At 55.5% G+C, this 17925-nt stretch overlaps 2 non-coding genes across 2 annotated transcripts; both read right to left on the bottom strand.

Moving 5' to 3' along the window:
* Window positions 1–11119: 11119 nt before the first annotated feature.
* Window positions 11120–11201, bottom strand: TRNAS-AGA (transfer RNA serine (anticodon AGA)). The gene has a single exon. It is a non-coding gene; the product is annotated as a tRNA-Ser (tRNA).
* Window positions 11202–15777: 4576 nt separating this feature from the next.
* On the bottom strand, window positions 15778–15859 carry TRNAS-AGA (transfer RNA serine (anticodon AGA)). Its single transcript has one exon. It is a non-coding gene; the product is annotated as a tRNA-Ser (tRNA).
* Between the last annotated feature and the right edge of the window lie 2066 nt (window positions 15860–17925).

The raw sequence follows: 17925 nt of genomic DNA, 5'->3' as shown, positions 1-17925 counted from the left end.
CGATCGGCGTGGGGCCCTTCTGCTTTTTGCTGCTCACCGCGTTGTTTGGCTACTAGCCCGCTGGCTTGTGGCCTTCTGAACGACGCCCGACGACATCACTGCTGCTGGTCTGGTTGCTCCAAACTGGCTCTTGCTCCCTTCCCGAAGAGGAGCACCCCGGACCCTCCTGGTCCACTCAAGATGCCATTTTGAGTCCACCGCGTGGGCTTGAATTAGCCAAGGCTTTGTTGCCCAATCCTGGGTACTTCGACGCCGACAGCTTCATCCATCGTGGGACAGCTCGCCCCTCCATCCTGGTCGCCGACAACGCCTCCTGGTCCGTGAGATCTGCAGAGCACAGCGTCGCCCACTCACCTAGTCGAGGTGACTACCATCCGGTGCCCTCCTGGTGCCCACTGACTACTGGCTAGTAGTCACGAACTTGGTCCCCTCTGCTTTCAGGTGTCATCCATCTTCAAGATCCAGGCTTGGATCACTTCGAACTCTCTTCACTGGTCGCCTGCCAGCATCTTTCTTCCAGGCTCCTGGTTCGTCAACGAGGATTCCCGACGTCTTTTGAGACATATGCAGCTGCAGCCCCTGGGCTAGGTAACTTCGGCATTTCGGTGCCCCAGCATAGCCTCACTATCCAAGGGTCAGGATCCACTTTCGTTTTCTCCCTACCAGGTCGGGTTCGCCCGTGAACACTAACTTTAACTTTACTAGCTATCATAGACTTTGTCCCGCATCCCGCGTGAGAGTGCACACTCTGCACCCGAGTCCCCTGGGCCTCCTAGAAGTAATCTAACGATTCTATAGTCAAGTCCTAGCGATTCCAAAGCCTATTAGTACTGTACTTACCTGCTAGTAATTTCGCATTCCACTTTTAGAGTATATGGTTTTTCGTGCCCCTCGGGCATTTGTATATACTGTGCTAACTTAAGTATTTTCGCAAGAGTTTTGTTGTGTGCCTAGCACCCTGTCCTCATAAAGAGTACAGGGCTGTTGTGATTCTAATAAATACACTGTTTATTTTCATAACACTTGTGTGGTGTCCTTTCACTGGGTGTTCAAGGGGTAATGTGATGGTAAAACAGCTGGCTTAACACGCCCTCTAGAGTCTTAGCCTTAGACTGCTCGTATCCATGCTACTAGGATAGCTGGTCTATAAGGTTGACTTACAACCAATCATCAATAAGGGTTGTTTGGACTGATATATAGTGATCACTAGAATAGTGAACACTGCACATCAGGCCAACTTCTCACAGTAGGGACAGTGGGAATCTCGTTCATCCATTCATGCGCGTCACTAATTAGTTGACGAGGCATTTGGCTATGTTTGTACCACCTTGCGGTGGCCCATTCTGGGTTATTGATTATGCTGCCCATCAGCGTCTTCCGCTTCCAACATCACACTGGCTCCGGAGTCCAGCCACTAAATTGCATGCTGTCCTCACGGAACTGGGAGCTGGATAGCGTCACGAGTTGTTACCTACGATAGCCATTTTGTCAAGTCCGGTAGAGGGGGAAGGGTTATTTTTGAAAAGACAGCGCCCCCTCTCGCCATCTTAACGGGGTTTTGTTTCACCAGGAACTACCCCATCTGGTATTGGGTTCAGTCGATTCGCCACTTCTCTGAGCCATGTTTGCCAATCTCTCTATACTTCCTCCTCCGAGGGCGGTACTCAAGAGTTAGAGACCGACGGGACCACACCTGGTAAAGGCCACTGTAACTGAGAATAGGTTAAGAGAGTTACAGTTATCCCCGCCCTATTTCTCTCTATCATGCTCCCGGCCATGATAGTACCTTGTTTAGCCTGTCTCCATAGACTTCCCTCCGAAGAGTCACAGAACTATGGAGCAGTTACCAGCGGGACCACTTGGAGGTAAAGGCCACTATGACTGAGAAATTTAAAGAGAGTCATAGTTACTCCCGCCGTTTACCCGCGCTTCATTGAATTTCTTCACTTTGACATTCAGAGCACTGGGCAGAAATCACATCGCGTCAACACCCGCCTCGGGCCTTCGCGATGCTTTGTTTTAATTAAACAGTCGGATTCCCCTGGTCCGCACCAGTTCTAAGTCAGCTGCTAGGCGCCGGCCGAGGCAGAACGCCGGCCCCGCGCCCCCGGGGAGGGGGCACGGGGAGAGGCAACCACCGCAGCTGGGGCGATCCACAGGAAGGGCCCGGCTCGCGTCCAGAGTCGCCGCCGCCCTGGAGGGAGGCGCCTCGTCCAGCCGCGGCACGCGCCCAGCCCCGCTTCGCGCCCCAGCCCGACCGACCCAGCCCTTAGAGCCAATCCTTATCCCGAAGTTACGGATCTGACTTGCCGACTTCCCTTACCTACATTGTTCCAACATGCCAGAGGCTGTTCACCTTGGAGACCTGCTGCGGATATGGGTACGGCCCGGCGCGAGATTTACACCATCTCCCCCGTATTTTCAAAGACCAGCGAGAGCTCACCGGACGCCGCCGGAACCGCGACGCTTTCCAAGGCTCGGGCCCCTCTCTCGGGGCGAACCCATTCCAGGGCGCCCTGCCCTCCACATTGGCCTGGAGAAGGGAGCCCCCGGACGCCCGGGGGAGGACTGCCCGGTACCCGTGGAGCCCTTCCCGGGTACTTTGCAACGCCGTTGGCCTCCTGGAGATGGGTGCCCCAGATGCCCGGGGCGGGCTGCCCGGGACCCATGGAGCCCATCCTGGGCACTTTTACATGCCGTCGGCCTGGAGGTGGGTGCCCTGGACGCCCGGGGGAGGCCTGCCCGGGACCCGTGGAGCCCTTCCCGGGTACTTTGCTAATGCCGTTGGCCTCATGGAGATGGTTGCCCCGGACGCCCGGGGGAGGCCTGCGCGGGACCCATGGAGCCCGTCCTGGGCATTGAGCCATGCCGTTGGCCTGGAGATGGGAGCCCTGGACGCCCGTGGGAGGACTGCCCGGTACCCGTGGATCCCGTCCTGGGCACTTTGACATGCCGTTGGACTGGAGGTGGGAGCCCCGGATGCCCGGGAGCGGGCTGCCCGGGACCCATGGAGCCCGTCCTGGACACTTTGACATGCCGTTGGCCTGGAGGAGGGTGCCCGGGACGCCCGGGGGAGGCCTGTACGGGACCCGTGGAGCCCTTCCCGGGTACTTTGCCAATGCCGTTGGCCTCATGGAGATGGGTGCCCCGGACGCCCGGGGGAGGACTGCCCGGTACCCGTGAAGCCCTTCCCGGGTACTTTGCAACGCCGTTGGCCTCCTGGAGATGTGTGCCCCGAACGCCCGGGGGGAGGGCTGCCCGGGGCCCGTGGAGCCCGTCCTGGGCACTTTGACATGCCGTCGTCCTGGAGGTGGGAGCCCCGGACGCCCGGGGGAGGGCTGCCCGGGACCCATGGAGCCCTTCCCAGTTACTCTGCCATCCCGTTGGCCTCCTGGAGATGGGTGCCCCGGACGCCCGGGGGAGGTCTGTCCGGGGCCCATGGAGCCCGTCCTGGGCAGTGTGACATGCCGTCGGCCTGGAGGTGGGAGCCCCGGACGCCTGGGGGAAGGCAGCCCGGGACCCGTGGAGCCCTTCCCGGGTACTTTGCCATCCCGTTGGCCACCTGGAGATGGGTGCCCCGGACGCCCGGGGGAGGTCTGTCCGGGGCCCATGGGGCCCGTCCTGGGTACTTTGCCAATGCCGTTGGCCTCATGGAGATGGGTGCCCCGGACGCCCGGGGGAGATCTACCCGGGACCCATGGAGCCCTTCCCGGGTACTTTGCCAATGCCGTTGGCCTCATGGAGATGGGTGCCCCGGACGCCCGGGGGAGGTCTACCCGGGACCCATGGAGCCCTTCCCAGGTACTTTGCCAATGCCGTTGGCCTCATGGAGATGGGAGCCCCGGACGCCCGGGGGAGGTCTGCCCGGGACCCATGGAGCCCGTCCTGGGTACTTTGCCAATGCCGTTGGCCTCATGGAGATGGGTGCCCCGGATGCCCGGGGGAGGTCTGCCCGGGACCCATGGAGCCCGTCCTGGGTACTTTGCCAATGCCGTTGGCCTCATGGAGATGGGTGCCCCGGACGCCCGGGGGAGGTCTGCCCGGGACCCATGGAGCCCGTCCTGGGTACTTTGCAAATGCCCTTGGCCTCATGGAGATGGGTGCCCCGGACGCCCGGGGGAGGTCTGTCCCGGACTCATGGAGCCCGTCCTGGGCACTTTGACATGCCGTCGGCCTGGAGGTGGGAGCCCCGGACGCCCGGGGGAGGGCTGCCCGGGACCCATGGAGCCTGACCCGGGCACTCTACCATGCCGTCAGCCTGGATGGAGCCCCGGACGCCCGGGGGACGAATGCCCGGGACGCATGGAGCCCGTCCTGGTCACTTTTCCGTGCCTTCGGCCTGGAGCCCCCAGACACCCAGGGGAGGACCACCGTGAAAACCATGGAGCCCGACCTGGGCACTCTGCCATACCGTCAGCCTAGATGGAGCCCCGGACGCCCAGGGGACGAATGCCCGGGACGCATGGAGCCCGTCCTGGGCACTTTTCCATGCATTCGGCCTGGAGCCCCCAGACACCCAGGGGAGGACCACCGTGAAAACCATGGAGCCCGACCTGGGCACTCTTCCATACCGTCAGCCTAGATGGAGCCCCGGACGAGCGGGGGATGAATGCCCGGGATGCATGGAGCCTGTCCTGGGCACTTTTCCATGCCGTCAGCCTGGATGGAGCCCCGGACGCCCGGGGGCCGACTGCCCAGGAGCCATGGAGCCCGTCCTGGGCAATTTGACATGCAGTTGGCCTGGAGGAAGGAAGCCCCGGGTGGCCTAGGGAGGTGTTGCCCAGGCATAGCCCATCTGGTCCCCATGGCAGAGAACCACCAGCCTCGGAGGGGTGTCCGGGCGTACCCTTCTCCCTAGTAATCCGGAGGAAAATTACCCCCTTTTCTTGTAATCTGTGCACGCGAGGTGACAGAGGGGACCCAAGGCGCGAATGTACCCGACCTCCTGGAGCCCTCGCTGGGATCCGGGCGGCGAATGGCACCTCATCGGGACTTCCAGGGAAGTTGGGCCATCTGGTCGCCCCATAGGAAAGCGTTGCGGGCGACCAGATGGCCGAGGGGATCCGGGCGATCAGATGGCTGGACTGGGAAGTGAAGCCGCCTGGACTCTCCCGACCCTGTCCCCGTCCCCGTCCCGGGACGAATGCCCGGGACGCATGGAGCCCGTCCTGGGCACTTTTCTATGCCTTCGGCCTGGAGCCCCCAGACACCGAGGGGAGGACCACCGTGAAAACCATGGAGCCCGACCCGGGCACTCTGCCATACCGTCAGCCTGGATGGAGCCCCGGATGCCCGGGGGATGAATGCCCGGGACGCATGGAGCCCGTCCTGGGCACTTTTCCATGCCTTCGGCCTGGAGCCCCCAGACACCCAGGGGAGGACCACCGTGAAAACCATGGAGCCCGACCCGGGCACTATGCCATACCGTCAGCCTAGATGGAGCCCCGGACGCCCAGGGGACGAATGCCCGGGACGCATGGAGCCCATCCTGGGCACTTTTCCATGCCTTCGGCCTGGAGCCCCCAGACACCCACGGGAAGACCACCATGAAAACCATGGAGCCCTACCTCGGCACTCTGCCATACCGTCAGCCTAGATGGAGCCCCGGACGCCCAGGGGATGAATGCCCGGGACGCATGGAGCCTGTCCTGGGCACTTTTCCATGCCGTCAGCCTGGATGGAGCCCTGGACACCCGGGGGACGACTGCCCAGGAGCCATGGAGCCCGTCCTGGGCAATTTGACATGCAGTTGGCCTGGAGGAAGGAAGCCCCGGGTGTCCTAGGGAGGTGTTGCCCAGGCATAGCCCATCTGGTCCCCATGGCAGAGAACCACCAGCCTCAGAGGGGTGTCCGGGCGTACCCTTCTCCCTAGTAATCCGGAGGAAAATTACCCCCTTTTCTTGTAATCTGTGCACGCGAGGTGACAGAGGGGACCCAAGGCGCGAATGTACCTGACCTCCTGGAGCCCTCGCTGGGATCCGGGCCGCGAATGGCACCTCATCGGGACTTCCAGGGAAGTTCGGCCATCTGGTCGCCCCATAGGAAAGCGTTGCGGGCGACCAGATGCCCGAGGGGATCCGGGCGACCAGATGGCTGAGGGAATCTGAGCGATCAGATGGCTGGACACGGAAGTGAAGCCGCCTGGACTCTCCCGACCCTGTCCCCGTCCCCGTCCCGGGACGAATGCCCGGGACGCATGAAGCCCGTCCTGGGCACTTTTCCATGCCTTCGGCGTGGAGCCCCCAGACACCCAGGGGAGGACATCCGCGAAAACCATGGAGCCCGACCCGGGCACTCTGCCATACCGTCAGCCTGGATGGAGCCCCGGACGCCCGGGGGACGAATGCCCGGGACGCATGGAGCCCGTCCTGGGCACTTTTCCATGCCTTCGGCCTTGAGACCCCAGACACCCAGGGGAGGACCACCGTGAAAACCATGGAGCCCGACCCGGGCACTATGCCATACCGTCAGCCTAGATGGAGCCCCGGACGCCCAGGGGACGAATGCCCGGGACGCATGGAGCCTGTCCTGGGCACTTTTCCATGCCGTCAGCCAGGATGGAGCCCTGGACGCCCGGTGGACGACTGCCCAGGAGCCATGGAGCCCGTCCTGGGCAATTTGACATGCAGTTGGCCTGGAGGAAGGAAGCCCCGGGTGGCCTAGGGAGGTGTTGCCCAGGCATAGCCCATCTGGTCCCCATGGCAGAGAACCACCAGCCTCGGAGGGGTGTTCGGGCGTACCCTTCTCCCTAGTAATCCGGAGGAAAATGACCCCCTTTTCTTGTAATCTGTGCACGCGAGGTGACAGAGGGGACCCAAGGCGCGAATGTACCCGACCTCCTGGAGCCCTCTCTGGGATCCGGGCGGCGAATGGCACCTCATCGGGACTTCCAGGGAAGTTCGGCCATCTGGTCGCCCCATAGGAAAGCGTTGCGGGCGACCAGATGCCCGAGGGGATCCGGGCTACCAGATGGCCGAGGGAATCTGGGCGATCAGATGGCTGGACACGGAAGTGAAGCCGCCTGGACTCTCCCGACCCTTTCACCGTCCCCGTCCCCGTCCCGGGACGAATGCCCGGGACGCATGGAGCCCGTCCTGGGCACTTTTCCATGCCTTCGGCCTGGAGCTCCCAGACACCCAGGGGAGGACCACCGTGAAAACCATGGAGCCCGACCCGGGCACTCTGCCATACCGTCAGCCTGGATGGAGCCCCGGACGCCCGGGGGACGAATGCCCGGGACGCATGGAGCCCGTCCTGGGCACTTTTCAATGCCTTCAGCCTGGAGCCCCCAGACACCCAGGGGAGGAAAACCGTGAAAACCATGGAGCCCGACCCGGGCACTATGCCATACCGTCAGCCTAGATGGAGCCCCGGACGCCCAGGGGACGAATGCCCGGGACGCATGGAGCCCGTCCTGGGCACTTTTCCATGCCTTCGGCCTGGAGCCCCCAGACACCCAGGGGAGGACCACCATGAAAACCATGGAGCCCGACCTGGGCACTCTGCCATACCGTCAGCCTAGATGGAGCCCCGGACGCCCGGGGGATGAATGCCCGGGACGCATGGAGCCTGTCCTGGGCACTTTTCCATGCCGTCAGCCTGGATGGAGCCCTGGACGCCCGGGGGACGACTGCCCAGGAGCCATGGAGCCCGTCCTGGGCAATTTGACATGCAGTTGGCCTGGAGGAAGGAAGCCCCGGGTGGCCTAGGGAGGTGTTGCCCAGGCATAGCCCATCTGGTCCCCATGGCAGTGAACCACCAGCCTCGGAGGGGTGTCCGGGCGTACCCTTCTCCCTAGTAATCCGGAGGAAAATTACCCCCTTTTCTTGTAATCTGTGCACGCGAGGTGACAGAGGGGACCCAAGGCGCGAATGTACCCGACCTCCTGGAGCCCTCGCTGGGATCCGGGCGGCGAATGGCACCTCATCGGGACTTCCAGGGAAGTTTGGCCACCTGGTCGCCCCATAGGAAAGCGTTGCGGGCGACCAGATGCCCGAGGGGATCCGGGCGACCAGATGGCCGAGGGAATCTGGGCGATCAGATGGCTGGACACTGAAGTGAAGCCGCCTGGACTCTCCCGACCCTGTCCCCGTCCCCGTCCCCATCCCGGGACGAATGCCCGGGACGCATGGAGCCCGTCCTGGGCACTTTTCCATGCCTTCGGCCTGGAGCCCCCAGACACCCAGGGGAGGACCACCGTGAAAAACATGGAGCCCGACCCGGGCACTCTGCCATACCGTCAGCCTGGATGGAGCCCCGGACGCCCGGGGGACGAATGCCCGGGACGCATGGAGCCCGTCCTGGGCACTTTTCCATGCCTTCGGCCTGGAGCCCCCAGACACCCAGGGGAGGACCACCGTGAAAACCATGGAGCCGGACCCGGGCACTATGCCATACCGTCAGCCTAGATGGAGCCCCGGACGCCCAGGGGACGAATGCCCGGGACGCATGGAGCCCGTCCTGGGCACTTTTCCATGCCTTCAGCCTGGAGCCCCCAGACACCCAGGGGAGGACCACCATGAAAACCATGGAGCCCGACCTGGGCACTCTGCCATACCGTCAGCCTAGATGGAGCCCCGGACGCCCGGGGGATGAATGCCCGGGACGCATGGAGCCTGTCCTGGGCACTTTTCCATGCCGTCAGCCTGGATGGAGCCCTGGACACCCGGGGGACGACTGCCCAGGAGCCATGGAGCCCGTCCTGGGCAATTTGACATGCAGTTGGCCTGGAGGAAGGAAGCCCCGGATGGCCTAGGGAGGTGTTGCCCAGGCATAGCCCATCTGGTCCCCATTGCAGAGAACCACCACCCTCGGAGGGGTGTCCGGGCGTACCCTTCTCCCTAGTAATCCGGAGCAAAATTACCCCCTTTTCTTGTAATCTGTGCACGCGAGGTGACAGAGGGGACCCAAGGCGTGAAAGAACCCGACCTCATGGAGCCCTAGCTGGGATCCGGGAGGCAAATGGCACCTCATCGGGACTTCCAGGGAAGTTCGGCCATCTGGTCGCCCCATAGGAAAGCGTTGCAGACGACCAGATGGCCGAGGGGATCTGGGCTACCAGATGGCCGGGCACGAAAGTGAAGCCGCCTGGACTCTCCCCACCCCGTCCCCGTCCCGGGACGAATGCCCGGGACGCATGGAGCCCGCCCTTGGCACTTTTCCATGCCGTCGGCCTGGAGCGCCCCGACACCCAGGGGAGGACCACACTGGAAACCATGGAGCCCGACCTGGGCCCTCTGCCATGCTGTCAGCCTGGATGGAGCTCCGGACGCCCGGGGGACGAAGGCCCGGGAAGCATGGAGCCCGTCCCGGGCACTGTGCCATGCCGCCGGCCTGGATGGAGCCCCGGACGCCCGGGGGACGAATGCCCGGGACGCATGGAGCCCGTCCCGGGCACTCTGCCATGCCGTCGGCCTGGATGGAGCCCCGGACGCCGGGGGACGACTGCCCAAGAGCCATGGAGCCCATCCCGGGCACTCTGCCATGCCGTCCCGACAAAATCGTACGGACTCCTAACCTTCCGACACGGATCGGAATCGAGCCCTTTCTGACCCAGCAGATTTCAGGTTGACTTGCTATATACTTTACGTACGATTTTATGGGGGCCGATTCCGATCCGGTACGTAACAGCACATCCGACCGACATGTCGGACAACCACGTACACCCAGGGGATAGGACTGCCCGGGTCACTTGGACCCCGTCCTGGGCCCTCTGATCTGCCGCCGGCGCCGGGGATCGAACCGTGATCACCAGATGGGGATATCCCAGAAATCTGGCATGGATACGGCCCGCCAGGATAGGTTTGGACACCCCTGCACTATACTATCAGGGCGAGCTACTTGGGCTCAACAACATACAGTGACATGGAGAATTTATAATTCGGAACATTCAGGGAACTCCTGTGATAGGCTGAATGTGTTCATTGCTTCCTCATTCCTTATACAAAGGCTTTGTCTCCTCAGTGGTTAATAGGCTGAAACCGTTTCCTGGCCGCCTGCTTGTGAACTGCCAGAAGTCAAAGATCACACATACACTTGTGGGCCTGTGATGGGACACCAATGCAGAGAAACACACCTGGCGCAGATCTTCTATTCTGTCTATTAGACCTGCATCTCCCCTGTACCTCCTCAAGCCATCTGTATGTGAAGCAAGAAAAAGTTAAGGAGCGGTCCATCTACACTTTTATAGGGAGGATGCTGCCGTGAGCTCCTCCCAGCTAATCACACAAACAGCAGTAAAGCAAGATAACTACACAGTTAGGGGGGACTGCATGGTTAGGTTTTTGAGGAATTATTGAAACTGACCTCAGTGACCCATGATCAGAGCTGTGGCTAATGACTGCGTGCCCAATTATGATGAAGCAAGCACCATGGCTCGTAGGGGCCCCACAGCACGCTTTTCTTAGCTCATTGAATTAAAGTATAAACCTCTGCCATGTATAAGTGGTAAAGGCTTGTTAATTTGGTTGCTTTTCCAATTCACGTCTGACAACAAGATGAAGGAACATTGGGGCATCAGAAGCTTTGGAAAGTAGCCACCAACCTCAGAGAAAGAGAGAAAGAGGGAAAAGGCAGTATGAGGTGTGGAGAAAACAGCAGCAGGTACAAGGAGCTCAAATGAGATTAATGGCGCCTAAATAGAGCACGTAAAGGAACAGTTACAAATCTAAGAAAAGGGAAACAAAGACTAGGAAAAAAACACGGAAAGAGCCTGTAGATAAAATTCTCTTCCTGGGACAGCAGGCTAAGAGAAATTACACAGGGAGCAGTTAAGCTTGTAACACGGGGAGAATAGAAAAGAAAATGCAGTTTTATGAAGTGTGTTTGCCTAATCCAGCAAGCACTTTTGTTTTATTTTTCTATTTGCTTCTTTTATTGGTAAAGTAAGTTTCAAGTGCATGAATGGTATGACTGAGAGAGCCAGGGTATAATAATTTTAAGTGTTTGCACCAGCGCTAATGTAGGACGAGAGATATAGCAAAGATATGAAAGGGGTAGCGATAATAAATATGTGAAAGGGCAATAGTGACACCAAAATAAGCCACCTATTTATAAAACTGACATGGAAGAAATTCTAAAGGTTAACTTCTGAAATTGTAGCCGATGTTAAAATATTTCTCGTTGTTGGCAGGATTCGAACCTGCGCGGGGAGACACCAATGGATTTCTAGTCTATCACCTTAACCACTCGGCCACAACTACTGACTGTAAATTTTGTGCAACTAATCTGTTTGAACGTTTTCAAGGTGTCCCTCAGCAAATTCCTGATATTCTGCAATGCACTTTTTAAAAATAATGTTTTTTTCAGCAGGCACGTACTCTCCTAAAAACAAAAATTGCATGAGTATATCTCTAGTTTGGAAAAGGATAGGCTTTCATGCATACTCTCATGTGGCACTCAAGTTTTTGGGACCCTATTGCACTCTGTTTTCGTGCTGCTTTTAGTCTATGGCCCATATAACAGAAGTCTACCATCTTTGAGTATTTGAGGCTCCTTTGTAAGTGCTTTATCTTTTTTACTTGAAGAGCTATTTAATAAAGGGGTCAGGGAAAGATTGCATTTATGGAAGATAAAAGAAGGCACACTTGTCTCACCAAATGCCGTAGAGAAACCTGATGTTTTACTCATGTTATCCTTAGTTTGTTTTTGTTAGACCTTGCATTCTTAAGGTGGCCTCAACCCTACCTTATTGCTTTTCACCTACGCATTTTGCTGTATCTTTTTGTTGGCCTTAGGACTCTGATCACTTTATCGCTACTAATCAGTGCTGAAGTGCACGTGCTTCTTCCCTAATCATGTGTGTAATTGGAGTATACCTGACTGACAGATTTAATTGACTTGAAAGCCCCTTGTAAAGTGGTATACCATATACCCAGGGACTGATTGTGCCGCCCAAAGAAGTAGCATTTCAAACCTGTCTCAAGCCTGCTACTGCAGTGCCTGTGCTGCAGTGTACTGCCACTTCGACTTGCCATATAAAACTACTTGCCAAGCCTTAAACTCCAATTTTATTACACATAATTAACCCCTAAGGTAGGCCCTAGGTAGTCCTAGGGGCATCATGCTATGTAAGTAAAAGGTAAGACATGTACTGTGGTAGTTTGCATGTCCTGGTAGTACCAAACAGTCTATTACATTTTTCACTACAGTGAGGTCTGCCCCTCTCATAGGTTAGCATTGGGTATTCCCTTATACTTTTTGGGGGGTAATTCCATATCAGAGAGGAGAAGCTTTATTTATTTATTGATAAATCCTATTTACTGGTGAGGTTGGATTTAACTTTACTATTTTATAAATGCCATTTTTAGAGAGTGAGCATTTCTCTGCACTTACTGCTCTATTTGCCTGAAAACCTGTCTCCAATTGACGTCTGGATTGGGCTGCGAGACAGCTACATTTGTGCATTCCCTCTAGACAGCCACAACACAGGTCACTCAACTGCAACTGCATTCTGATTGGCATGGGGAGAGCTCCATTCCCCCCTCCGCAAATAGGTTCAAGAACGATAATTTATGTCAGTAGGTACAATACAGCTACATCTTATAATCATGTGTGTTTAAATAATTTGTCGTTAGATCGTTTAAATATTTTAAAGGATCTGTTTTTAATAGACATTTTACAAAAACAACTGGTACATTTGGTAATTCTGTAAAAGAAAAACCCAACTGCTGTGACATTGCCAACCACAATGCCGTGAGTCAGAGTCGAACCGAGGTTGCTGCGGCCACAACGCAGAGTACTAACCACTATACGATCACGGCGAGCTACTTGGGCTCAATATCATACAGTGACATGGAGAATTTATAATTCTGAACACTCAGGGAACTCCTGTGATAGGCTGAATGTGTTTATCGCTTCCTCATTCCTTAACAAAGGCTTTGTCTCCTCAGTGGTTGATAGGCTGAAACCGTTTCCTGGCCGCCTGCTTGTGAACTGCCAGGAGTCAAAGATCACACATACACTTGTGGGCCTGTGATGGGACACCAATGCAGAGAAACACACCTGGCGCAGATCTTCTATTCTGTCTATTAGACCTGCATCTCCCCTGTACCTCCTCAAGCCATCTGTATGTGAAGCAAGAAAGAGTTAAGGAGCGGTCCATCTACACTTTTATAGGGAGGATGCTGCCGTGAGCTCCTCCCAGCTAATCACACAAACAGCAGTAAAGCAAGATAACTACACAGTTAGGGGGGACTGCATGGTTAGGTTTTTGAGGAATTATTGAAACTGACCTCAGTGACCCATGATCAGAGCTGTGGCTAATGACTGCGTGCCTAATTATGATGAAGCAAGCACCATGGCTCGTAGGGGCCCCACAACACGCTTTTCTTAGCTCATTGAATTAAAGTATAAACCTCTGCCATGTATGAGTGGTAAAGGCTTGTTAATTTGGTTGCTTTTCCAATTCACGTCTGACAACAAGATGAAGGAACATTGGGGCATCAGAAGCTTTGGAAAGTAGCCACCAACCTCAGAGAAAGAGAGAAAGAGGGAAAAGGCAGTATGAGGTGTGGAGAAAACAGCAGCAGGTACAAGGAGCTCAAATGAGATTAATGGCGCCTAAATAGAGCACGTAAAGGAACAGTTACAAATCTAAGAAAAGGGAAAGAAAGACTAGGAAAAAAACACGGAAAGAGCCTGTAGATAAAATTCTCTTCCTGGGACAGCAGGCTAAGAGAAATTACACAGGGAGCAGTTAAGCTTGTAACACGGGGAGAATAGAAAAGAAAATGCAGTTTTATGAAGTGTGTTTGCCTAATCCAGCAAGCACTTTTGTTTTATTTTTCTATTTGCTTCTTTTATTGGTAAAGTAAGTTTCAAGTGCATGAATGGTATGACTGAGAGAGCCAGGGTATAATAATTTGAAGTGTTTGCACCAGCGCTAATGTAGGACGAGAGTTATAGCAAAGATATGAAAGGGGTAGCGATAATAAATATGTGAAAGGGCAATAGTGACACTAAAATAAGCCACCTATTTATAAAACTGACATGGAAGAAATTCTAAAGGTTAACTTCTGAAATTGTAGCCGATGTAAAAAAGTTTCTCGTTGTTGGCAGGATTTGAACCTGCGCGGGGAGACCACAATGGATTTCTAGTCCATCACCTTAACCACTCGGCCACAACTGACTGTACGTTTTGTGCAAATAATCTGTATGAAAGTTTTCAAGGTGTCCCACAGCAAATTCCTGATATTCTGCAATGCACTTTTTAAAAATAATGTTTTTTTCAGCAGGTACATTCTCTCCTAAAAACAAAAATAATGCTACATCTTATAATCATGTGTGTTTAAATAATTTGTCGTTAGATCGTTTAAATATTTTAAAGGATCTGTTTTTAATAGACATTTTACAAAAACAACTGGTACATTTGGTAATTCTGTAAAAGAAAAACCCAACTGCCGTGACATTGCCAACCACAATGCCGTGCCTCGAATTCGAACCGAGGTTGCTGCGGCCACAACGCAGAGTACTAACCACTATACGATCACGGCGAACTACTTGGGCTCAATAGCATACAGTGACATGGAGAATTTATAATTCGGAACACTCAGGGAACTCCTGTGATAGGCTGAATGTGTTCATTGCTTCCTCATTCCTTAACAAAGGCTTTGTCTCCTCAGTGGTTGATAGGCTGAAACCGTTTCCTGGCCGCCTGCTTGTGAACTGCCAGAAGTCAAAGATCACACATACACTTGTGGGCCTGTGATGGGACACCAATGCAAAGAAACACACCTGGCGCAGATCTTCTATTCTGTCTATTAGACCTGCATCTCCCCTGTACCTCCTCAAGCCATCTGTATGTGAAGCAAGAAAAAGTTAAGGAGCGGTCCATCTACACTTTTAAAGGGAGGATGCTGCCGTGAGCTCCTCCCAGCTAATCACACAAACAGCAGTAAAGCAAGATAACTACACAGTTAGGGGGGACTGCATGGTTAGGTTTTTGAGGAATTATTGAAACTGACCTCAGTGACCCATGATCAGAGCTGTGGCTAATGACTGCGTGCCTAATTATGATGAAGCAAGCACCATGGCTCGTAGGGGCCCCACAACACGCTTTTCTTAGCTCATTGAATTAAAGTATAAACCTCTGCCATGTATGAGTGGTAAAGGCTTGTTAATTTGGTTGCTTTTCCAATTCACGTCTGACAACAAGATGAAGGAACATTGGGGCATCAGAAGCTTTGGAAAGTAGCCACCAACCTCGGAGAAAGAGAGAAAGAGGGAAAAGGCAGTATGAGGTGCGGAGAAAACAGCAGCAGGTACAAGGAGCTCAAATGAGATTAATGGCGCCTAAATAGAGCACGTAAAGAAACAGTTACAAATCTAAGAAAAGGGACAGAAAGACTCGTAAAAAAACCCAGAAAGAGCCTGTAGATAAAATTCTCTTCCTGGGACAGCAGGCTAAGAGAAATTACACAGGGAGCAGTTAAGCTTGTAACACGGGGAGAATAGAAAAGAAAATGCAGTTTTATGAAGTGTGTTTGCCTAATCCAGCAAGCACTTTTGTTTTATTTTTCCATTTTCTTCCTTTATTGGTAAAGTAAGTTTCAAGTGCATGAATGGTATGACTGAGAGAGCCAGGGTATAATAATTTGAAGTGTTTGCACCAGCGCTAATGTAGGACGAGAGTTATAGCAAAGATATGAAAGGGGTAGCGATAATAAATATGTGAAAGGGCAATAGTGACACCAAAATAAGCCACCTATTTATAAAACTGACATGGAAGAAATTCTAAAGGTTAACTTCTGAAATTGTAGCCGATGTTAAAATATTTCTCGTTGTTGGCAGGATTCGAACCTGCGCGGGGAGACCCCAATGGATTTCTAGTCCATCGCCTTAACCACTCAGCCACAACTACTGACTATAACTTTTGTGCAAATAATCTGTATGAACGTTTTCAAGGTGTCCCACAGCAAATTCCTGATATTCTGCAATGCACTTTTTAAAAATAATGTTTTTTTCAGCAGGCACGTTCTCTCCTAAAAACAAAAATTGCATGAGTATATCTCTAGTTTGGAAAAGGATAGGCTTTCATGCATACTCTCATGTGGCACTCAAGTTTTTGGGACCCTATTGCACTCTGTTTTCGTGCTGCTTTTAGTCTATGGCCCATATAACAGAAGTCTACCATCTTTGAGTATTTGAGGCTCCTTTGTAAGTGCTTTATCTTTTTTACTTGAAGAGCTATATAATAAAGGGGTCCGGGAAAGATTGCATTTATGGAAGATAAAAGAATGCTCACTTGTCTAACCAAATGCCGTAGAGCAGGGGTGCCCAAACCTGTCCTGGCGGGCCGTATCCATGCCAGATTTTTGGGATATCCCCATCTGGGGATCACGGTTCGATCCCCGGCACCGGCGGCAGATTAGCCCAGCACCAGGTGACTCTGGGAAATAGCTGGCGCCGCGGCTAGGGCGGCTGACTCCGGAATCTGGACATTTTTTTATTTAAGGTTTTTGTAGAGCGCGTAGTAACCCTCGAGCATCCCAGAGATCAGGGTTCGATCCCCGGCACCCGCCGCAGATTAGCCCAGCACCACGTGACTCTGGGAAATAGCTGGCGCCGCGGCTAGGGAGGCTGACTCCGGAATCTGGAGATCACGGTTCGATCCCCGGCACCGGCGGCAGATTAGCCCAGCACCAGGTGACTCTGGGAAATAGCTGGCGCCGCGGCTAGGGCGGCTGACTCCGGAATCTGGACATTTTTTTATTTAAGGTTTTTGTAGAGCGCGTAGTAACCCTCGAGCATCCCAGAGATCAGGGTTCGATCCCCGGCACCGGCCGCAGATTTGCCCAGCACCATGTGACTCTGGGCAATAGCTTGCTTAATCTTCCCGACGGCCCCTAGCGCCTAGAGACCCTTACGGGTGATTGTGCGCCTTACAAATGTGGATTATTATTATTATTATTATTATTATTATTTGGGCCGATTCCGATCAGGTTCGTAAAAGCACATCTGCCCGAATCAGTCGGACAACCACGTACGCCCGGGAGAGGACTGCCCGGGACCCGTGGAGCCCGTCCTGGTCACTCTGACCTGCCATCGGCCTGGAGAAGGGAGCGCCGGACCCCCGGGGGGGAGGACTGCCCGGGACCCGTGGAGCCCGTCCTGGGCACTCTGACCTGCCGTCGGCCCGGGGAAGGGAGCCCCGGACGCCCGGGGGGAGGACTGCCCGGGACCCATGGAGCCCGTCCTGGGCACTCTGACCTGCCGACGGCCCGGGGAAGGGAGCCCCGGACGCCCGGGGGAGGACTGCCCGGGACCCGTGGAACTCGTCCTGGGCACTCTGACATGCCGCTGACCCGGGGAAGGGAACCCCGGACGCCCGGGAACCGTGGAGCCCGTCCTGGGCACTCTGACAAGCCGTCGGACCGGGGAAGGGAGCCCCGGACGCCCGGGACCCGTGGAGCCTGTCCTGGGAACTCCGGCATGCCGTTGGCCCGGGGAAGGGAGTCCCAGATACCCGGGACCCGTGGAGCCCGTCATGGGCACTCTGACAAGCCGGTGTCCCGGGGAAGGGAGCCCCGGACGCCCGGGACTCGTGGAGCCCGTCCTGGGCACTCTGGCATGCCGTTGGCCTGGGGAAGGGAGCCCCGGACGCCCGGGACTCGTGGAGCCCGTCCTGGGCACTCTGGCATGCCGTTGGCCTGGGGAAGGGAGCCCCGGACGCCCGGGGCCCGTGGAGCCCATCCTGGGCACTTTGACATGCCGTTGGCCTGGGGAAGGGAGCCCCGGACGCCCGGGGGGGAGGACTGCCAGGGACCCGTGGAGCCCGTCCTGGGCACTTTGACCTGCCGTTGGCCTGGAGATGGAAGCCCCGGATGCCTGGGGGAGGACTGCCCGGGACCCATGGAGCCCGTCCCGGGTACTTTGCCATGCTGTTGGCCTCCTGGAGATGGGTGCCCCGGACGCCCGGGGGAGGAC

Source organism: Lissotriton helveticus, chromosome 12 (genome assembly GCF_964261635.1).
Source record: "Lissotriton helveticus chromosome 12, aLisHel1.1, whole genome shotgun sequence".
Lineage (NCBI taxonomy): Eukaryota > Metazoa > Chordata > Amphibia > Caudata > Salamandridae > Lissotriton > Lissotriton helveticus.
Note: the sequence above shows the minus strand (reverse complement) of the source record. Positions and strands in the feature narration are given on the sequence as shown.